At 32.8% G+C, this 23,853-nt stretch overlaps 1 protein-coding gene across 4 annotated transcripts in view; it reads left to right on the forward strand.

Annotated features, from left to right (window-relative positions):
- LOC130448965 (CUGBP Elav-like family member 4) overlaps window positions 1–23,853 on the forward strand; it is a 1,535,225-nt gene that overhangs the window by 1,222,951 nt on the left and 288,421 nt on the right. The gene's annotated exons all lie outside the window — the stretch shown is intronic.

Genomic DNA, 23,853 nt, shown 5'->3' on the forward strand with positions numbered 1-23,853 from the left:
GTGAGGAAACATAAATCTAATGGTATTATGCTCTATAGGATGTTCTTTAGAATTCATATTCAAACTAATAAGGGTCACTATAATGAAGGTATATCATTAGCATTCAGAATAGTAAGTAATGTGTCGTGAAGGCCGACCTTATCTAGCGTTAAAGGGAAATTGGGTCCAATAAACGGATCAGAACGCATTGTTTGAACTAGCATGGAAACAAATCTCTTCTCAAAACATTACAAAGAGACTCACGAAAGGATAAAATATTGCAATTGTCGAGCTTTCTCTGTATAGTTACAATGTACGAGGGGCAGTTAAAGTAAGACCTGATTGAACATCGTAACTTGCAACTTTTCAAGTTATATCAGTTCAGTGAAATTACATTTCACGTATCCACCGGTTTTGGTAGGAAAGCTCATACCACAGTACAGTAGAAAAAAATGTTTTCAATGGAAAATATCAAACTGAAGATCGATGTAGACGGCCTAATATTATGAATACAAACTATAATAAAATATTCGATGTAGTATCATCTGTATCTCTCGAGGAATTAACTCGTGAAAAGCGCTAGAGAAATGATTAAAATCTGAAAAAAAAAAACCGTTTCTAATTGGTTAATCGATCAGACGACAAAGTTCTTAGATGATGGAATAGAATAGTTGCTGCCACGACTTGTCAAATGGAGACGTCTGACACGTGACAAGCAATAAAACTTATAGGTGCCTCTTTTATTAACTACTGCAAGTAAACGTACGAAAACTTCGACTGGTCTCTGGACTTAAAATCGGACCCGGGCATCTAAGACTTCCTCTTTATACTGCAGGCATCACAGACGATCCAGAATGTCGTTGGTGTATGGAAGAGCAAGAAACAGAACGTACACTTCAAACTAAGTGGCCGATAAGCTATTCGAAAAAACATCACTGCTCAGTAGTTTCAAGTGAAGCACGACTTGCCTATCAGGAAGTCTTTTCTGTTTTCTGTTGAGTCTAATTTCTTCTGAACAAACTCGATTTGAAGAGCAATTTTTTCTCGTGAATAATTTCTAATAATAATATTTACATCTAATGACTTCACTTCCTGCTACCTTGCATACATTCGGAGTAAACAGGTTTCAATATCGTGCAGTATTTTCCTTCCATAAATTCATTCGAGAAAATAATTCTTCGGTATCAGGTTGAAAACATCGCTTATTTATGTTATTTAATATTACACAACAATATTTCTAAAAAATACCGAAAAAAGAAACAAACGCATGAAATTTGACTTTCACAACAATCGTTCATTTTCCACATTGCGAGTTTATACATTTTGTGGAATGGGTGATTCCTTATATTTCTGCAATGCTCGTTTTGATAGCATTATTAGAATCGTTATTTTTCAGGAGAGAGCGAGATCCAAAAGTCCTGAGCGGTAGAGATAAGCCGCGTCCCTCCGCCCTGATGTTCCCTCGAGAGCTAAAAAATATGAATTACACACTCAGACCTTTGCACATACATATTTCAATATCGGTTCTTATATTGATAAACGAGAACAATGGAGAGAACGAATGTTGGAATTAAAGTACCGTTGGGGAGAGTATTTGTTAGGTGGAGAAGGTGTTAATAGGAATTTATGGGAAAAAAACGTGTAATTAAATTAGAATTTAGGGTATAGGGTGGTAGATTCCTGATTTTGGTGGATAATTCCAATAACTGAACTTGAAATCGGAGTTACAAACAGAAGTTTGATAAGCGTTATAATGAGTTTTATCATGAAATTCACCTACTTATTAAAATGTTTAGCAGAGATCACATTCAACTCAATTTAATAACAAATAGTTTATTCCCTTTCCTCACATTTTCACTTCCACTCCTTCACATTGTTTTTTACATCGCTCTTTCTCCTTAATTGACACATTTACATATGTGAATCGGCTGATCTTTAACGCTACTGCATGATCACTATTAAGAGATTCGAGCAGCTTTTGGATCTCTCGTACTTTTGCTCTAGCTTAATTTCAACACGTTATTGAAGATCCTTTTTTCACTACAGCAGCTTTACTAACAGAAACCAGAAAAAAATTCAAACTGTTACCACATATCTCAACAAATAAGAGTATCAGACATAGAAATCGTTTTTTTATATCCAAAGATAAGGAAAATGTGTATCCTTACGATCAGTGGTCATAGGAGACCGACCGGTGTGTAGAGCTATACTACATTTGTACGACCCACTGAAACCCTAGCTTTTGAGGCTAAACCTCTACCTATCCTAGAGCCCCACAGGATAGCCGTTCTTCGCTCGGGGTACCATTTCTATTGTAGTTATAATAGTAATAAGTTCCAATGACTGTAGTTGAAGAATATAATATGTATTCTACATTGTCCGTAGCTTGTCCGTAAGCGAGACAAAAGATACTGTTCTTTGTTGAAACAGTACCCGTGTGAAGGCAGTAGAAGGATCAAGTTATAGTTCATATCTCCGTGAATTCTCTGTACCCAGCCTTTCACATGTTGTAAAAAGCATACAGTCTAAGTTGCTCGTTGATCACATCTCTGGTGCCAGTGGTTCATGGTCATCGCTCTTTTTCTTTGTTCGCGATTCTGGCTAGATCTAGAAATAGTTACGTTATAATTTATGCTTTAAAAATTGATTTTTCGTATGTCAACACATCTTGTACATTATAGTGAGAATTTTTTATAAATTCATAATAAATCATCGAAATAATTCAATGAGATGATCATTTTCGTCAGGTAAAAATTGTGTAAGAATAAATCTACATCTATCACCTTCACAAGAAAAAGAAACACCCTATACAACTTTCACACTATAAGATAAATCACAAAAATAGTTCGTAATATATAAGTATAATTTCAGGTAGTGTGATAAACTGCTAAGAGCATATCCATTATATTCAAATAAAAAAAACTTGCTGTAAATGAACTCATTAAAGATAACTTGGGACCCGATTCAAATATAATGTTGCTGTTCTATAGAAGTTTTATGTCATATATCATAGAGAATACTCAATTACATATAAAATACACGATTGATTGAGGAAGGTTAGCCTTAAATGACCGGGACTATTCAATCTTGCCTTGATTGACTGGACTTCTACACCTTGCCTCTTCGACCTTTCCAGAAAAAACCGAAATTATTTGCTTTAATTGACCGATGAATGCTTATAAAGTCACTTATTCAATTCACCTACTCCATTGACGAACGAGTGAGATTTTTAACATCGTCTTAAGTTAAAGAAACCCTTCTCTTGTGGTACCCTCCGACTTTGGGAGGATTAAGACTTTCAATAAGCTTGCTTTCACTTATAAATGTGTCACATTTCAGAGCAATTGGTCCAAACCAATTTTTTACCTGCCAGAGGGTTTCCTTCTTTCTATTGAAATTATATTTTATTCATTTTATCTTTATTTATTTATTTTTATGTTTGTTTTTTAGGTTTTACCAGCTTTTGTCTACAAATTTTAACAATTTTTTGACAATTCAGACACTTCAAGGGTAGTTTCAAGAGGTTTGGGAGGGTTCGGGGTTTCGTGCCCATTGGGATTTCTTATGAGCTTACTTAAAACTGTCATTGTGTGGAGTGTCAATTGGCCGAAATTTTTTCTACTCCTTAACGTTATCCTTGAAGTACCTCACGAGATACATTAATGTGATTTTTTGCTATTTTCAAAAAAAAATAATCGAATGGTTTCTGAGTATTTCTCATATTAGAACTGATTACTAGTTGAAGATTCGATTATTTTCATAGTTCTTGCGATATTATGACTGAGAAATTACCGAAGAAGCGCCATACTGGACGATTAATTACGGGGTAGAAATAAAAACTCACTGTCTAGCAATGCCTCAATAATTGTTAACGTATAATCAAGAAATATAATCAGTGAAAAAAATTATTATATTTTAAAAATAGTCAGTTAGAAATTCCCATAACAATTACTAGCTATAATAAAGAGCTATTATAATATATTTCCACAAATTTAATGTCGTTCTCATTTTCTCTATGAATAAAATGAATATCCTTTGTTTCTGACGATCAATAAATGAAAAAAACTTACTTCGTATATAGTTGATCCCAGAAGTCATCTTCATTTTAAATGCAGTACCTATGGGTGTTCATTCCATCACAGTAACTAAGACAAATAGATGACAGGCGGCCATGTTTGGAATTAAAGTGAAACGTGTCTTGTGGACCGCAAATGACCGCAAATGACGTCACGTCCCCACCGGACGTGCTGTTCGGGCCCACTAGATATTTGTTTTATCTTTCTTTCCATCCTCTACTCGATTTAACTAAATATCCGGACGATCACCCCCTACACGATCTCTAAATAATTGAGAGAGGACTTTCAAGGAAAATAAATATTAGTCTCAGGAAGTTATGAAGTATGAGGATGATGCCCTTTGGGAAGGATTGCGGTGGGTTTACACAGAATTTTATCGGAATCCGTATTGTGTTTGGAGACCATTTTGATATAGCGTTTGTAAAATTATATAGAAATTAATGAATACACCAAATAGAAGAAATTGGTCAAAATGGGATGAAGAGTATGCTGAGATCAAGCTTTACTTTCAGCTGAAGTAGTTTACAATGAAACAAAACTTTTCTATAAAAAAGTGGAGGTTTGATGGAACTGGAAACAGATTTGGCAGAGATCGAAAATGGCCACAGAAACTAAAGTTTACTTCAACCATAAACTGTACTCAGTCAAGTTCTCTTTCAAAAAGATCAAAAGAATATATTTTATAGAGCTTCTCTGGGTTAATGTTAATGTACTTCATTAAAACTTTGTCAATAAAAGTCGTTATCGAATTCTTGATGCTCAATGTTTGTATTTATACATCAGTTTCAACCTTTACTTCATTCGTTTGAAATTTTTTACTCTTATAATTTTTGTATTTATTTATATCGTTTTTTTCTACCTACGATGTTGAAAGAAATACTGATATTAATTATGTAGAATGGTTGTCTGAGTTGTCAAACCGCTGATTGAAATTTTCGTTACTACAATTGTGTTTTGATTGAAAATTAATATAAACATCAATTTATTACAAAGTGAAGCAAATAAAATGTCAAGGACTATTTATTTGAAATTACCGGCGGCTAGCGCTAAGATTCACACTTGGGCTTTCACATTGTACGTGTGTACCACTTATGTATTTTTGCACTGAGCCCAACTTTGTAAAATATTTTGTTCACACAAGAAAATAATGTGAATCTTTATTTTTCAATTTTGTCTTGTGTTTATCCATTTTAGTATTATTTGATTACAAATGAATCTAAATTGCCAAGAGTTTATAAAGACATTAGGAGAACGTTATAACTTGAGGGTACATATAGAAAAATTTCACCTAGGTGATGAATATTTTCCTCTCACAACATAGACATATATTATTAACATAAGAGAGAAATTGGAAAAGCTAGTTAGTATTATTATCTACGTTAGATTTTGATTTAATATTAGGCAGGTAGATTAGCAACTTGACCAAAAATTGTGAATATATGCATATATATGATGTGTCTACTTGATAAATTCAGAACAATTACGCACTAACTTTATCGAACTTCACTCGTTCAAGCCCAGTTGAGTACTATATTCCCTAAACATGAATCACACAGCGATATATTGACACAAAGACTTTTAAATATTATCAATTCCACTCACTATAATGATATTATGTATACTAATGTGTATGCATCTGAATCTGAAATCGGCGTAGGTTGGACCCTAGCCACACCGAATCAAATAATCAACGGTATCGTCTACCTCTTTTGCTAGCGTCTACACCGAAGAATTATATGTAATTCTGCAAGCCTTGATCTCCTTACCCCCTGACGACAAACAATCAACTATATGCATAGACTGGCGCATATAAATAAACTCTATCATTCAGAAAATTCATAACTCCATTGACCGTTTTGCAAGCTCTGGTGTTACCACTACTTTATTCTGGGTACCGTCTCTCACTGGCATATATGGGAATGAACTTGAAGATAAAAAGGCAAAAGTAGCTTCGACTCGATACAAACTCACAATAATGTCATAATTACCATAAGACGTTCTATACGTGACCAATGGCAAACCACTGGGCAAGCTGCAACACTAACAATAAGACTGCAAGACTCAGTTATAGCATTGACAATCAACCACATACTAACAAGTTGTCCAATAAGAGCCGTAGGCACCAGCTAAGAAGTTCGAACCTAGAAAGTTTAAATAACGAGGAACAGAAAATATAAATTCTTGATGGATGTAATCCAAATAGTTAATGTTAAGGTGTCGTAGTTATAGCTAATAATTGTATCATAACTGTACCATGTCTCAATGATCTATTATAATAATATGATGAATTAAATTAAAAAAAAAATAATATTAGTCAATTATTTCATTTTTCATTTTCCATGTGATAAGTACAATTTAACAAATCAGAAAAACTTTAATATCCAGGAAGAAGGATATAATCTTGGCATAATCTAAATCAAATGGAAATGGAAATCTCGATAGAAATGATAATTTTGTAAATGATAGACATAAATTTAAACTTGAACAGATTGAAACTATAATGTGTTTTGAAGAGCTGGAGATAGTTAATGCCTTCGATCCTCTCGTAAACACTTTGACAGTATCGTGTAAGTACCAGAAAAGATTAGATAACTAAACCAGATGGCCAAAAAGCTAATAAAATTACATTAAAAATGTTACTTAGTATATTATGAAATGTGTGTTTTTCCAAGAAAGATTATAAAAAAATTTAATTGCTAATTTTCTTCACTCTTACCTAGGATAAAGAAACTCACCAACTTGATATAACTGTCTTGACTTGCATATCAGTTATGAACACAATATTCAACAGTGTGCGTGAAGTAAGCAGTTTCGCCGGTTAAATATTCGCTCGAAACGTTAAGGCGTGCATTAAAGCTAAAGTGAATTCCTATGTGCTAGTTTTGGAATTTGAAAGTATGAAGATAGTGAAAAAAGGGGCCGATATACAATTGAAATCATTTATCAAATTGATACGATAATTATCAAGAATGATGTAGCCGAGAAAATATTTGTCTTGATGGAAGACGATTTTTATTGATGCACTACACATCAAGCATTTATTTTTTATGGTTAGTGAAACAGCGTTCATCAGTGCAAAAGTTACATTGGAAAAAAATGAAAATCACGATATTATGAGGAAAAATGTGGTGGATAGAAACCAGTCTTCAAGGCCGGCGAGGCTTTGACGACTGGTTAGTATTAGAGTTAAGAACAATGTTCCAAACAACGTAGGAGTACAGCCAGATGTCGCGTGGTGCTAAATCTTAACAGTAAGGTCTATAAGTGGAGAAATTTTTATGTCCAAAATTCTAAAATAAATAACGAATTGAGCATCGTCTTGCTAAATAAGAAAGCTGTTAGCCTATTATATCCATTATTCATATCATCTGGTTTCCTAACTTTGCACGATATGATCATTTTTTCAATCAAAGGGCTTAATCTTCTAAAAATGTTCCAACATTGACCTTCATCAAATGGTCTATGCTTTTGTACGGTGTAGAAGAAGGATGGAATTAATAAATTAGATGCTGGAAATGTGGATATATTGCAGAATCCTAAAAACAACATAGACAGCTAGATTAACAATGGAGAGATACTGAGGCGTGTTAATAAACGAGAAGATTTTGAAATTATTAGAAAGAAGAGACGACATATTTAAGGCATATATAAAGAACAATGCCTTGGCTGCAAAAGATCAGATAATAGACAAGCCTACACGATATACAGTCGATAATACTCGCCGCAAGATTATATTGGAAGAATAACAAAATAATTCAACTGCCTGTTTAATGCTATTAAATGAATGTTATATATCTCTATCGCAAAATTCATAATCAATTCCAAATTCTCGCTTCACCACTTCATAAACATATATTAAAACTCCTTTAGAGAAATCAATGTACTTCAAATAATCAACATCATCGTCCCAATTTATCAAATCTCCACTGACCAAAGGGCAATAAAGCCGTATCCCTCCATCCTTTAAACAATATTACATAAAGGGTTCTTCCCTCTATTCTGTTCTCTACTCTACAAAGCGCTTTACGTTGCCAATAGATTAAGCTGGCTAGTATACGATGCCTTTGAAGGATTTTACAAGGGAGTTATTCTCTCTGCATAATGTACGATAACTCTTACAAAAATTCGACACTAGTTACAAGTGCAGCTTCAATGTTATTTTGAATTACATATATATGAAAAAACCTTACCTTAAGAAGGTAACATATTTATTTTAATACAAAAATGATTTTTTTTGCAAAATTTGGTTTATTGATAGCTAATGAATATTCTTATTCTGTATCCACTAGTTTAGAAGTATTTTTTCATAAATTGAACTGGCCTCTTGTTTCATCTACTATTTTCTGTCATTCTACCTCACTTTATACTGTCTCAGTTCTATGTTAATAATTTTATTTCTGTCAGATATTTCCTTATTTGTCACAGAAACGCAAGAATGTGTAAGGCGATAATTTTTTAATTAGTACTGAATAAGGCTGCCGCAAAAGTATTTCCAATACTTTTTGAAGGGACTATCATTTGACTTGAATGGTCGATCAGTTACGTTAGGTACGCCGGTGCTTATTTAAACGGGGGGATGCGTTGAGCGTTTTCCAAAATCAAATGAATTACTACTTCAATCAAACACAACTTCAGAATAAATCGGCCTCATGTCAAATTAGTCAACAAAATAAACGTCTTAAATGAATAGAAAATTTAAATTAAAACAATACCTACCATATAAAAATCAATTGACGAAGTGGAGACAATTAATAAAATGCTTTGTTCCTGCTTTTCACATTATGCTCATTTCTCAATTATCATTATGGTCCTTCCATAGCTGAATATTTGCAAGTGTCTATTCCGTTTTTATAACTGTTGACGCAGTAAATTTTATAAGTATATAATATTATTTCAGCATTAAGAAATTTTCAGCGATATTCGCCAGACTGATCGGCGCACATGTCTGGATTAGCTGAAGAGACTGGAAGTAGTTCCACTTTTATCCAGACTTTTTTATGAATATCAAAAAAAATCTTATTGTAGATGTTTTTTCTGTGTTTCCAACTTGAATATGTTATAGCGATGTGTAGTTAATGTTAATGAAAATAATGGTTAGTCAGACAAATTTCGGAACACATAACAAATAATAAATAGGATGTATACAAGCATTTATTGTTAATAGATCTTATTAGCTTTTCCTAGAGGAAATATTTGAATATTTTTCTTTGGATTCTATTTGAAGACGCATGTAAGTAAAGAAAATTGATGTCAATACTGAAGGATTAATAATATACAAACCACAGATTTTACTTTTTAAATTTAATCACTTTTGTAACAAAATTTTTAACATTTTCAGTCTTACTACACTACACATTCCCATTCGAACCTATCATGTTATAATCTAATTACTTCATTCTAAGATGTCATAAGATTCATATCAGTTCACCCATCGATGAAAGGGCAGTGAGAGTTCTAGACTCTTTCATACATGCTGGGACCGTGTATTTAATATTAAGCTGAGTTGGGATTTCTAGAATCGTTGGTGATTGCTGTAAATTACACTGTCTGACGTTTCTATATGAAGTTATTGTCTTCGGGGCTCAAATTGAGTAAGTTTGTCTTTTGTGGTAGCAGAAGTGTTCAAGATAAAAGTTTACGCGTAATGACTGTTCCAATCAAATTTTAGTGGATATAATTAAGTAGAACATGGAAAAAAACATATTCTCATTTTTGGATTCTATAGTTTTAATTATTTGGACCAAATCATTCGATCATCTCTCCGGATTATTCAATGTCATAACCAATTCATGAATACGAAGTTTCAGCACTTTTTTAACAATAAGCAATGAACCTTGAAACCCATAAACACCTAACGTTACCATTTCAATACCTAAATATTTTCGCTGCATATTAATGCACGGCGTATTATCAAGATGGCGCTCGTTTCGCATTTGAAACAGTTGAATAAAGCAAACAAAACCACCAAATAGTATAGACCGGACATCAACCAATTACGAGCGTTGAAAAACTTTGCGCAAGTATGAACCTTTTTATTTTGAAAATATTGTAACCGTTAGTTGTTATGTTATTAACAAAGATATAAAATATATTTGTTGTGTTTGAGATACAACATATGGTGTCATGAAGGAATTCCGCAAGGTGTTATCAGTCCGTTACTATTTGATAACGCTAGGCGTTTAGACTACCTTTTTATTAACAAAACTGTTTTTAATTTTAAAATAGGCTAAACTCTGAAAAAATCATCAGAAATTGCTTACAGCGAGAATGTTGGGGTTTTGTGGAAAACGTACTCAACGTGCTCAACTTCGAGCACCATCTGAAATTAAAATATCGGAGAACAGAGAATGGAAGAAATTATTGTTAATGAGGAATAAGAAATTTTCGGTACATCAGCTCAAAAAGAACTACAGATCAGCAAAACCCTCGCAGTAGAAATGAAAAGTTTTCTATGGAATCAACTTCTCCTTCAGGTGACTCCAAAAATACGACGTTTTTCTATGTAAATGTTAACGTTTTTTATAGATGATGATGTTTTATGTATGCTTAAGACGACATCGGAATATGCGTTGTTTATAAGTTGTTCTGGCCCCAAAGTTTTTATGGACGAAATGATGTATTATTGAGAAAGGGGTATTATTGGGTCAAAGAACGAGACATGAGAAATGAACTTGCTACCAATTCTATGGACAGGGAATTTTTTTTGGAAATTTCACGTTTTATTCACTCTACTGATAATTTGAAACCATATTTATCAGGTATGGATGAAATAAAATAAAAATTTTTCTAACTTACTTCCAACCTGACCTATGCTATAACAAAAGTAAGATTAACTCTTGGAAAACATAGCAGTAAAGAATTTATTTTAGTTTCAAAATATGGTGATTGCAAACACCACTTCTAATAATGAGAGGCGTTTGTGTGCTGAGAAAGGTTGTTTGTTGTCAGGATAACAATGTGTTAAAAGTGTCAAGTCGAACTGTATAAAGTTTGTTTTTCTATTTTTCATATAAAATAAGATGTTTTTATTACTTAATTGAATTATCTTCAATTCTCTGCATTAAAATCAATAAACATAATATGAATCAGCATGTAGTCACAGAGCGTTTCCTGTTACCATACAGTAACATCCTGTATTTAGATAAGTTAGGAATATAAAACAAAAAAAATAAAATGGAAATTCAAAGTTCTTTGCGATAATAATTTTAAAAAGTACTACTAGGCAATAATGGTTCGATTCAGTATTAAAAAAAATTGAACACTTTGTTCTTGTTATAAATCATAAATAGTCATTGTTATTTTCTATATAAAAATATCGTCTTTCCACATCATTGGGTCACATAATTATCTCATTGAAGTGAACATTTTGAACTCTATTACCTGTAACTACGTTACAGAGGTAATATAATTAATTAAAGGAAGAAATTTCCATTTGGTGACATATCGTCTAAACTAGGCGTGAAGGCATTTAGAGCGTTAGTAATCTTGGGCGAGGCATTATTCAACGATGGATGCCGGTGAGTGAGCGCGTGAAATAATTATGATTAGCTTGTGCTTGATTGAAATCCTATCACATACTATTCTGGATCTCGCGAACAAGTAGATCTCCCGTTTTGTAATAAATATGAATCTACGAAAAATTGCTATGAAATTGATTTATTTCTTATTTTTTCACTGCCTTAGACGTTCCGAATATTGGCTATAAATAGATCAACATATGACACTCTAAACCACTGGCTTAGGTTGTGCAACTATGAATTCCGTCTTCTCCCTGGTTCCTCCTTAGTATCCACTTTGCCATGGATAGTCAAGTGCAAAAAAAGATATTTGTCATGTTTTAGTATGTGGCCAAAATACTCTAGTTTTCGTTTTTTTACTGTGAATACAACTTTCTTCTCTTTCTTTTGTCTCTTCATGTTGGTGGTTTGCTCCGTCCAGGATATTTTCCAAATACGCCGATATATCTACATTTCGAAAGGTTTCAGTCTTTTTAAAGCCTCGGTGGGGGTCCAAGCTTCTAAACAATAGAATGGAACAAGAAATATGTAGTACATAACTAGTTTTGATTTTAGTTCCTGATATCTAGTTTCTTCATGTTGTTGAACGCAGCTCGAGCTCTTTCTATAAGTATTTCCGATACCTGGACACATTTTGCGTTTACTGTGGTTCCAGGATATGTGTACCTTTCCACCCGATCTATGTCTTGACCGTTTATCGTTAGACGCATTTGAGGACGTTGACTTTTGCTCATAATCTTTTTGTTTTCGATATATTCAAGAATAATCTATATCCTTAAGTAGTTGCGTATATTGTTGCATAATTTTTTGTAGCTCTTTATGGTTATTAGCTATAATTACTGTGTCGTCAGCATATCAAATATTGTTGATTGCTTTCCCGTTGATTTCGATGCCACCTGATAGTTCTGTCAGTACTTTTTTAAATATTCCTAAGAGTAAATGCTGAATAGGAGAGGTGATAGAATTCAACCCTGTCTCACTCCGTTCTTGATAGCAATTTCTCCGCCGAACGATTTATTTTTGCAGTTTGACTCCAGTACATATTAGCGATAGTACAAATAACTTTTCCGTTACTACCAATGTATAAAGAGAAATCGATAAGCACAGATGTATGTCTTTGTTCATATCTCTGCATCTCTGGATGAGAACCTGTAGACTAAAGATGGGTTCTCTCGTACCTAGTGCGCTGTCAATGCCTTTAGAGATGTTTGTTCCACATTTTGCGTATATTCTATTTTTTAAAATTTTGGTAAAAAACAAGCTTATTAGGCGGAATTGTTCATAGTACTTCGCATCTGTTTTTTTAAGGAAAGGGTAAAGGTTGACTGTAGCCAGTCTCCGGGAATTCAAGAATTGATTTACTACTTAAGGTAATTCAATAATATTTTGCTACACGTACTGGATTTAGAATATTTTAATTTCAATAGCTACAAGTACTTGTAATGAAAATTCTTTTCTACTCTATTATCACAAAATTCGAGAATGAGTAGAGGGATGTTGAGATAAGCATTGTGTTCCAGTGGGGCTTCTCTTTGGATCTTGCCGAATTTCTACTTTTATGGAAAACAGGGTATACAGAGTGTTCTGGGATTTGACGCAACTAATTTGAATGTGAGTAGATGAGGTAAAGATAATGGTGAGACATAAAAAAAATTCTCATATGGGTCTCATTTATCAACGATTGTGCAGTGGCGTATAGTTTTGACAGTATTCATATTACTTCAACATTTAATGCCTAGTCTTTCATAATCTGCCAGTTTTAGGCCATAAGAATCTTCAAGAAGAATGTACCCCCTTTCCTTTTTCGAAAAGACATATTCTGTCGTCAAAAATAGTCCTTATTTGTCGCAGGCTGGTTTGAAGTAGTTTCTTCCATTCTCTGGTCTGTCTCAAGGAAAGATTCTACTGCATCTAAGGGAAAGTTTAATAGCGTTGTTTACAAGAATCAAACAAATATATATTGCCCGAATTAGCTCAATGCAAAGAAATAGTAATGACCAATTCTTGATCTTTGGGGTTAATAAAATTGAGAAACGTTGTTTAACATCGTGACATGAAAACCTTTGTAGACGGATATAGTAGATTTTTGTGTTTTTTTACTGATTTTGTCAACATCATACACTAATTTTCAATTTCTTCAAAACAATTCAAGCTGTATTTTGCGAAAATTGTGTGACACTAACATAAGCTGTATGAGGAAACTATTGAGAGTCATTTGTGAATATATTAATCATTAAACCATAAATTGAATTGAATTGAAGATTTATTTTTTATTATCATACATAAATGGCAACACTGATGTGAATATGTCAAAGCTGTCATTGCCATCATAAAGTTTGACATTTTTAATGGTCGACGTACTTAGAACGTGTCGTCATGCGAGTGCTATTTGAGTTGTTTACAGATACTTGGAACATTCATCTTAGTCTAAAAAATTGAATTAAACCGGGATTATTTCCTATTAATTTCGACATGGATTAAACCAAAAGCAGTGTGCCGATCAGCTCGCTTCGACTTTTGTAATGAAGCACCCTCTCGAGCTACCAGACTTCGCTGGTTTTCGCAATTCAATCGTTGTCGCACTTCGCTACAGGACGAATTTGTGAAGGCCATGCAAAATCGGCTGTTGTACCAGAACACATGCGATGCTGTGCGTTAACTGTTATTGCAAGATGGTCATGTGACATATATTGATATTGATGCATACTTGGGCACTAGTTTCACTCGCATACAATTTTTATCGCATCAAAATTTGACTATCAAAAAGATTGGTTCGCGTTGTATACAATACAATTTGAGAATCGTTAAAAAAAGCTCGTGACTATGGATGGAAAGAAATGCTAAAAATATTTGCTCGCGCTGATTCAAAGGTGTCTATGAGATTGTGACAGCCGACGAATCATGGATTTATGCCTTTAAACCTGAAACTAAACAAAAATCGACTGTATGAGTCTCTCATAACGAGCCAAATCCATCACCACAAAACAACAGAATTTGTTTGCCAGAAGACGAATAATTCTCCACTTCGACAATGCGATCTCATCCCATACATCAAATAAAAATGTTTTTGAACAATTTGAACATCGAATTGATAGCTTATCTACCTTAAAGTCCTTGTTTGGCACCCAATGATTTCTTCGTATTCCCTAGATCAAAAATTGCCTGGTCATCCAAAGAAGCGGTTGATGCGTTCAAAGGCATGTTATGGATGTACCTCAATGGAAATGAAAAATATGCTTCGACAATTGGTTCAAATGCTTACAAAAGATATTAATGAAGAATATTTTCAAATTGAACTAATAAAAAACTATAAAGTTATATCCAATTATAAATATTTGTTTTTATTTGTCAATCCCAAAACTTGAGTAGCAACCCTCGTATAATATATTTCTTTTTCTTTCTCGAATTTCACTGGAATTGGCTTTCTAGATTGATTCAAGAAAAGATAAAATATCCATCAGTTACTTATATCACTAATACCTCATTCATTGGATATTGACAGATATTGAACCAGTTTTATATTTGTTTTGTTATTAAAGGATTCTCTTCTACTTTGTAACAACGGAGTATATTTTCTTTTCTAAAATAACAAATGCAGGAAGGATCTGGAAAATTCATGAGAAAATATTTGATCTCCGAGGAAAGTTTTTGGCATGAAAATTTAGAAATATCTGCTATGGTCGCTTATTAACAATTGAACTTTTCCTAATAAATTATGGGGGTTGTATCAAAATAAATTTCAGTTTGTGATACATGAAAATCGATAAATAAAGTAGAAAAAATAATGAATATAGGAAGGACAAGAGTTTAAGTGTAGAGATGTATGTTGAACTAAATCTGATGAGATTCGTATTAATCTCGGAATTCAAATATCATAGATTAATCGTATTTTGTGAAGGATATGACTCATTGCTTTCAAATTTCGTACCCAATTCTATTGATCTTTGACAGGATAATAGTAAAGCTGAAGAAATTTGTGTTTTCCATGTTGATTGAGTTATTCATTTAGTTGATCTAGTTATTGATATAATAGGCAAAACTGTTAGTGAGTATCTTGAATAGTGATATGTGGAGACGTAGATCAACCACATCCTTTAGATAACCATCTTGAGTTCTCATTTCAGCGCCATCTCTTGATTAATTAGCAGCACTAAATGTAAAAGGAATCAAAACGTTCTGCTTTTGGCGGCATATTATAAATTCAAATTTCAAATTCATATCTTTTTTTCGAAACAATTCAATGGAATTATATAAACCAAAACGATCACGATTGTTTTGAATGATATAATTACATTGAATCGAAAAATAACTTGATGGGTTGGTCTTAAATTTATTTTCATTCTTATTTATGGAGAGTATGGATCTTCATAAATAAAGCAAAAAAATGAGACAAACGACATTTTTCAATGCATTCGAAAACTGAATATTAAGATATATCATATACGATTATTGGTAATTATATTTCGATATGGAGAGGATCTCCGCAATTTCAATCAACTAGTTTTTGGCCTATGAAAACATTCCTGTAGTTCCTCAACCTTCTGAATGACACAGCTGAAAAATATCCAATTATTCGAATTTCTGAACTGCTAAGGTTAGAGGAACTCTTTTTAACGGTGCGTATCTTACCAAAGGAATTACTTTAAGATAACAATGTTCCATTGTAAGTATCCTCGAAAGAAACCAAGTCAAATATCAGCATATCACTTGAATTTGCTTCATCCGAAATAATTTATTCATATTATGAATACAGTACTGTGTCCGTGAACTTAATCGGATTCATACAGAACTGATGGCCCAAGTCCTTTCAAAATACTATGACGCTGCATATTCAACACACACGGTAGCCTCAGGAACCTTGTCATATCATGATCCATTTTTTTTGTTGTGTTATGAGGCGATGTTCTATTCATTTTGAACTATACTTCATTTTCCAAAAAGGCATATTGCCTCACAGATAAATCCGAAGTAACATATATATACTAACTTCCTATCAGTATCCGATTGGAGCACGTCTCCAAAAATTAACAGTATCATTCCCATCGCATTAATGACGAGCGCAATTTATTGAACTGATTTACAAATAAACCCATTTTCAATGGTTAGATGGTCAAGTTTGAGATTGACTTTTTACATCGATTGGTATATTTCAGTTAATCTACGGATATACGTTTCAGCCAACAGTATAAAAGTATATATAAAAAGTCGATATCTTTTCTTAACTTTCAGCAACTTTTTCAACTTTTCCCATTCGATATAATATACTTATATCTTCTCTCCACATCTCGAAGCGAGATTGTGTACAGAGTGGGTAGAATTGAAGTATCTTTTCTTGATATATCTTTAAAACTTGACTAATTATTACATGATTTTTACATTTAAAAATTATCCTCACGTAGTATGACAATGATTGATTGAATATATTCCTTAACTTAATGTCATATGTCAAAATTTGACAATAAAGTAGTTTTTATACTCATATAAAGAAAAAGGTTTTTGTTATTAAATGAATATGGAAAAACAAATTTCCAAGGTAAATTCAACATTATTTTTGCTTGAAAAAGTGTATATTATCTATGCTCCGTTCCATAAAATAATTGGTCAGTTGTTCTTGCTCTCGAAGCTGGCCATATGAACATGGAAAATACTAAGAGACCATAATTTACTATACTTGTAACTACTCCAAATGTATATAAAGAAATCTGTCTTTGTATTTAGCATTCGTTGAATAAAAGTGTGTGAAGTTGCGATTATTTTGAACGAATAAATATTTATTATTTTACTTGGAACCTTACTTTTCAAAAAACTATCTTCAAGAAGGCAATCTAGATTGCTTATTGCTGATCAAAAGCTCACTCGCTTTTCAAACGTTTAAATGTAATATAATGCTAGTTAATGTATCTGTTGATACTTCAAGACCATGATGAAATAATATTTAGATGAAATGAATAGAAATTCAAGTTTTAACTTATGAATAAATAATCAATAAAATATGAGAAACGTTTTAACTAATGATTAACAATCAACTAATTACTACTCTCAGTCATGTTTTCACCTATAACCGTAGGACAAGAATGAATTTTTTGATCAAAAATGGATGCGTACCAGATAAGATGAGTAACTAAAATATTAAGATTCCACATTGTGTCTATGATTCTATACTGATTACATAAAATGAGCTTTACGTTCAAATGTTGCTATACCACTCTAACGGCCTATATGAAAAAATGTCAAATTTTCTCTCTTCAGAAAACTATAAAAGAAACTAATTCTAAATCAGAAGAGACGAATTTAAATTTGATTTGATGATGTTGGGTAATGTTAAAGGAAGAAAGCTCCTGAAGCGGAATGTAGAAATCTGTAATCTACGAGTTAAGACTCAATTAAGGATATATAAATGTCACCACATAGCAAGACAAAGGAATTTCTTAGAATCCAGAGTTTTCGAAATAATCACTTAGAAACACTCCTAACTATGAAATGAAGTGAAAACAATATCCGTCAGTGGATCGTAGAATGGAATCTGAAGTTGACGTTACACATAAATCGAATATAATGCAAGTTAAAAGTTTGAATACGGAGTTTCCAAGCACGAAAAGACTAATAACCTTACAATCAAAAGAATCTAGGCAAATTTTGAAAAATAAACAGAAGATGTTAGCGATAAAGAAGACACACATTTGACTATTATTAAACATTAAGTTTGTTTGTAGAAGGTACTACTGCTACTATACCCCTTTAACCTAACTTTAAAATTTGTCACTGATCTGAATAAAGAAGAAAAATATGATGTCAAATATTTCAACAGAGAACAATCTGAGAAGCGCAATGTAAACCAATCAAAGACTTTTGTAACTTTTCATTTGTTTTTATTCCTCATATTAAGATTAATTGATTATATTTCTGCAGACATACGGAGGATTGTAATAATAAATTTTGTAGGCTTGTCACCGCAAACCTTAATAGCCAATCATAGTATGAGTATGGTTTTTTAATGGCAAACGTAAGGATTTTTCTTAAACTACTTGTGCATGAACGCTGAGGATATTGCAGTAGACTAATATCACCAAAAACTTTATCAAAGATCACAGTTGTACTCAACATCATTGAAAAAAGTAATAGATGATAACTGATAATCCTATTGCGAACTTGAACAAGTCAAATACGATTTTAGACAATTATTTGGACATTACGCTATCATGGGCCAATTTACTCATGAACGTGTTTCAGTATCAAGTTGAGATCGTTTAGGGAGAATTTATTTTCTTGGAAATTATAATTTATTTCGAGTATAAATCGTGGATGGTTGTAGCTAACTCAGAATAAATCAATGAGTAATATTATGTTATAATCTCTACATTCGACTATGTATGAAACTATTACTTCGTGAAACAAATTGTGACTGCCGCAAGACTGCAGCTAGTAGTGGAGGTAGTAAAAGGAAGATATTCCACCATGTATTATTGAGTGAAAACGTGACCGATCTCCGATCTCTGGGGATTGCTCAGAGATTTCCCCCGACAAAACTACACACTTTTGTTGTAAACTTCGGTAATTCTTTTCTATCATCCATCATGAGAACAAATGCACATGATTCCAATCGGAATCGGACCGAATCATGCCTGTATATATTTCATAGTCTATATATATAATCATATTCCCTGCACTTGTGATAACTCTGTAAACAAAGTTATATCCAAACATTTTTATTTTTCTATTATAAATTCTCAATGTTTTCTATGAAAACTCGAAATTAATATTGAAATCTTTTCTCACACTAGAATCATATATATCAAAATTAATAATTTTCTATTCGTGTTGAGATGAAATTATTTCTAGCGCCATTAGATAAATGCCTCAAGTTTCCCTCGTACTGTATACTGCAAAACAACTAAGAAAATAGATTAATCCGGAAAAGCTCCCCACATCTAATCCATCGATGTACTTTTCCAAAAGTATCGATAGAAAAAAAAGCCCAACAGCATGTTAACTTGTCTTGGTCACTGAACTGCCACCATAAGATGGATTGGCGCCATCAAATAATCACCAAATTAGACCTTCTACTGTTATTTCCTTTTATTTTCTTCCAGTGAAAAGTTGTTGAAACATTCACAACCAGCCGCTGTTTCTACGTGAAATTGAGTAGCTCTTACGAAGCTCATGATGGATGGCCAATCGATCGTTGAATGTAAATATCTTATTTCCAGTGTGTGACAGTTTAGGTTTATACAACTGAAATATAATCGCATACATCATTACAACTCTCGATAAATGCTGGAAAGTGTAATTCGTGAAAGTAATTAGAGAATTTTCAATAAAAAATTGATCGATTGACATTAATTGAAAGAGAAACTAACAAAACTTGGAGAGCTATTGCACCGATTAAGATTTATTAATTCGAGATTTCACAATTCCACTTGATTTTGGTAAAATACTGAAGTGAACAAAATAGCCTTTAACATTCCACTATTTAATATAGAAAGTAATTTATGGAAGAACAGTGCAGTCTAATACACATGATAAACTTTATATATTTTTAATGAAAATATTATTACAATAAAGGAACTAGTCTCAAAAACTACCGTTTTGTCCTTCTACCCGCGTGGATTTCCACTTCTACTTTAGTAGATTCAATTTCAAATGATCAAATTTGCAAATCACTATATCATCTAAAAATGATTCTAAAATATCATCATGAATTATTGATACATCATGGATTCAGTTGCTCTAGCCAAAAATATTTATTGATGATGTTGCCTTTCAAATGGACTCTTTCCCATAGTTGCTTCGCAGAAAAAATTCATGAAATGAAAAACAAAAAACCTACTAATCCTTATTAACAATTTTTTTCCCAATGTGATATAATATGAAACTTATACCGAATACGAAAAAGACAATATAGAATGCATAAATTCAGAAAATGAAGGAATTAACAGATGGTAGTCACCAAGTAACTATTTAAGACAGTTTTTCTTACAAGAACAATTTTGCACCCTCTTCCCGGAGATTGTTTTCTCAACATCTATCTATCAAAAAGAACTGAGAGTGTAGATATTATATCATACTAATTATTTAAAACACAAAAGGTTATTAGATGGTCCATCAGAACTAATCATCAAATTCAGCTTTATTAATACTGCATTTCGCATTCCTTCATAGTTCTATTATCCTGAGTAATTGGAGCACAACTATGGAGAGGTTGGAGGGCATCGCCATCTTACTTATCATCTAGAGATAGTTGCATAAAAACGAAGGGTTCTCAGTTCATAATTTCAGTATCAGAACCAGATATAGAGAATTTATATAATCGTTCAAAAATTATTGAGTTAATTGAGAATGAGATATTAACTGAAATTGTTGAGAATAGAAGTTATAATTTGATTCAATTTCTATTATAAATATCTTGTTCAATGAATATTTGTAGAAACGAGATTCATTGATCGGTCACGGTTTTTTTGAAGAATAAGTTGGAAGAATTACCCAAGCTCGTACGATTTTTAATGGTTTACTATATTATATTTTGGATTGCTATTTCAATCGTAGATTGAAGATTCTCTGACAAACTTCTTCGCAACTTTTTCAATTCATAGTTTTGTTCGATAATAATGCCTTCGCTATTTTTCTAATATTCTTTCGCTCGGAGCTAGAATGACCATTGATTGGTTGCCATAAAAGTCTTCAACTTGAAAGTTTGGTTAATCATATTTGGAATAAAGAAGTTCAATATATTCCACCATGGAAACAAGGAAAAATCTATAATATACGTCGTTTGGACAAAATTATTTGATGATTTGATGATTGATTGAATAATTTAGAAAAAAGTTACAATTTTCTAGATGGATTTTTGTTGTTGAAATTTGGAAATAGTTTCAGAAAATCGGGTTGGCAATCTTTAATAACAAATATCAAGTTACGGAGTGTGATATTATTATCAAAACATAAATTTCGTCTTCTTCTTCATCGTACGCTAGGATTTAGTACTGTGTTTGTATCAACGGTTGCCTAGCTGCAACTGGTATAATGAAGTCCAGCTTTCATACCATCTTGGAGGTGGTCGTCCTGGTGATTGGGACGTATTCGGTTTTTCTTCCTTTGTAATCTTTGTCCACGTAGTCTCTTCATTTCGTTCACCGATTTCTCACCCATCTCATTACATCCTGGATGTCAAATATCTCCCTTATTTCATCATTTCTCTTGTGGTCAAGTAATGTGTATCTCGCTATTGATCTCAGCGTTCGCATTTCAGTAGTTCTTGAATGAAAAAAATGTGCGCAAGATGGGCGCCGCGTTTGCTTACAATGGAACAAAAACAGATGAACATGTTTCCATCGAGTGCTTCGCAATCTTACAGAGAAATAAAGCCAAATTTTTGCACTGTTTCATAACTATGGATGAAACGTGGGTTCATCACTTCACACCCGAAACAAGTCAACAATCAAAAGAATGTACTGGAAAGGGAAGGCCGGCTCCAAAAAAGGCAAAAACCGTTCCATCCGCAGGCAAGGTGATGGCGTCAGATTTTTGGGATGCGCGTGAGATAATTTTCAATGCTTATCTTGAAAATACAAACTATCTTCGAAGAGTATTTTACGAACTTATTGGAACGTTTGAGTGAAGAAATCAAGTAAAAACGAACGCATTTGTCTAAGAAACAAGTATTGTGTCATCAAGACAATGCACCAACTCACACATCCATTTGCAATATAATAAATTAAAGTTTGAATTGTTACCTCATGCGCCGTATTTGCCAGATTAAGCCCCCTCGGATTATAATATTCTCCCAGACTTGAAAAAAATGGCTCATTGATCAAAGATTTTGCAACAATTGAGAGGTGATATCGTCGGTTAATGGCTATTTTGAAGAGTTTGAAGACTCTTATTATAAGAAGGGTATCGAACTTCGAGATTACTTTGAAAAATAAATATTTAGTGTTTTTGTTTTAATTTTTGTGTTTTCTTTGCTGAGCCAGGTACTTCTGGGACCAGCCTCGTATATACGACTGTGAGTTTGAACAGCTGTAACGTATTCGAGCAAAAACTGAACTCGCCAAAAATAACTCTAATCACAGTTGATATGAATTAGTTTTTTATTTAATTCAAATATGAATCAGGGTATTTGAGTGAAAGATTAACTTTTGAAATAATAAACTGTTACAAATTAAATGTAGGTATATCAATTATGTAATTACAATTTACCCTTTCTCTGATTCAGGTTTCTTATCAACAGCACGCTTTGTGGCCATTACGAATATTTTTCCTCTGAAACTAACTTAATCGTCTGCCAACAACAGCTTTTTGTTAATTCTGGCAATTTTCAACCCTCCTAAATCTTAAAATCCAGAAAAACTCCACTGGCATGTGTTCGAACTTAAACTACATGTTCACCGTGCGCACCAAAAACATGTATATATAGGTTCGTACGTGCTTAGCAAGTTATCCAGGGAATTGAGCAATGCATCATCGTACCTGGATATCGACATGCGAATAACAAATATTCATATGAACAAATCCAGTATAGCGAAGATACGAACAGAATTTATAACTTGCACGTCCATCTTGGTAAACACTTTTGTTTACAGAAATGCTCACGATGTGAATTGTACACAAAGAGAGCAGGTTTATATATGAAGTAATGAACTTCCTGTTCGGAAAAAGCGTTCTGTTTGTTTTTCTATTATATAATATTATAGTGAATTTGACCTACCGCCGAGGACAATTTTCTGATAAGAAATATTGAGTTGCTCTCTAACAAATAAGTGAAGGTTTTTTGATTATCGAAAGTAGTTTCAATAATAAGAGTAAGAAAGCTAAGAAACAAGATTAACCGGATGACAACAAAAGTAAAAGATCAGCACACCATTAGTTGTGGAGATGTTTTCAATTCAATAGATTGCATTGTTGCCTTGTATATTTTCTAATTTCTAATTCAAATTACTCACAGTTTTTAGAAAATTTTTATATGAGAATAATTATTCTGGGTCTATTGATGGAAATGTAGAAAAAGAAAATTGGGAAAATATGGAGTGATAGAAGCAATTCAGCCCTAGATGGATGAATATCTAGTAAAAAGGAATATTGAAATGACCACCTCAGCAAAATTTGTTGCACTCTAAAGCATATCAAACTTCAAACTTAGTGCGAGAAACATTCAAATTGTACCCAAAAAAAGGAATACTAGCTCTACCGCTACGAATTAAGAAAAATGGAGAATCATTTATTTAATTGGATTAAGAAAAACCCCAGACAATCCAATACTTTTTATCTGGAATAGCGGAGCAGCT

Source organism: Diorhabda sublineata, chromosome 1 (genome assembly GCF_026230105.1).
Source record: "Diorhabda sublineata isolate icDioSubl1.1 chromosome 1, icDioSubl1.1, whole genome shotgun sequence".
NCBI lineage: Eukaryota > Metazoa > Arthropoda > Insecta > Coleoptera > Chrysomelidae > Diorhabda > Diorhabda sublineata.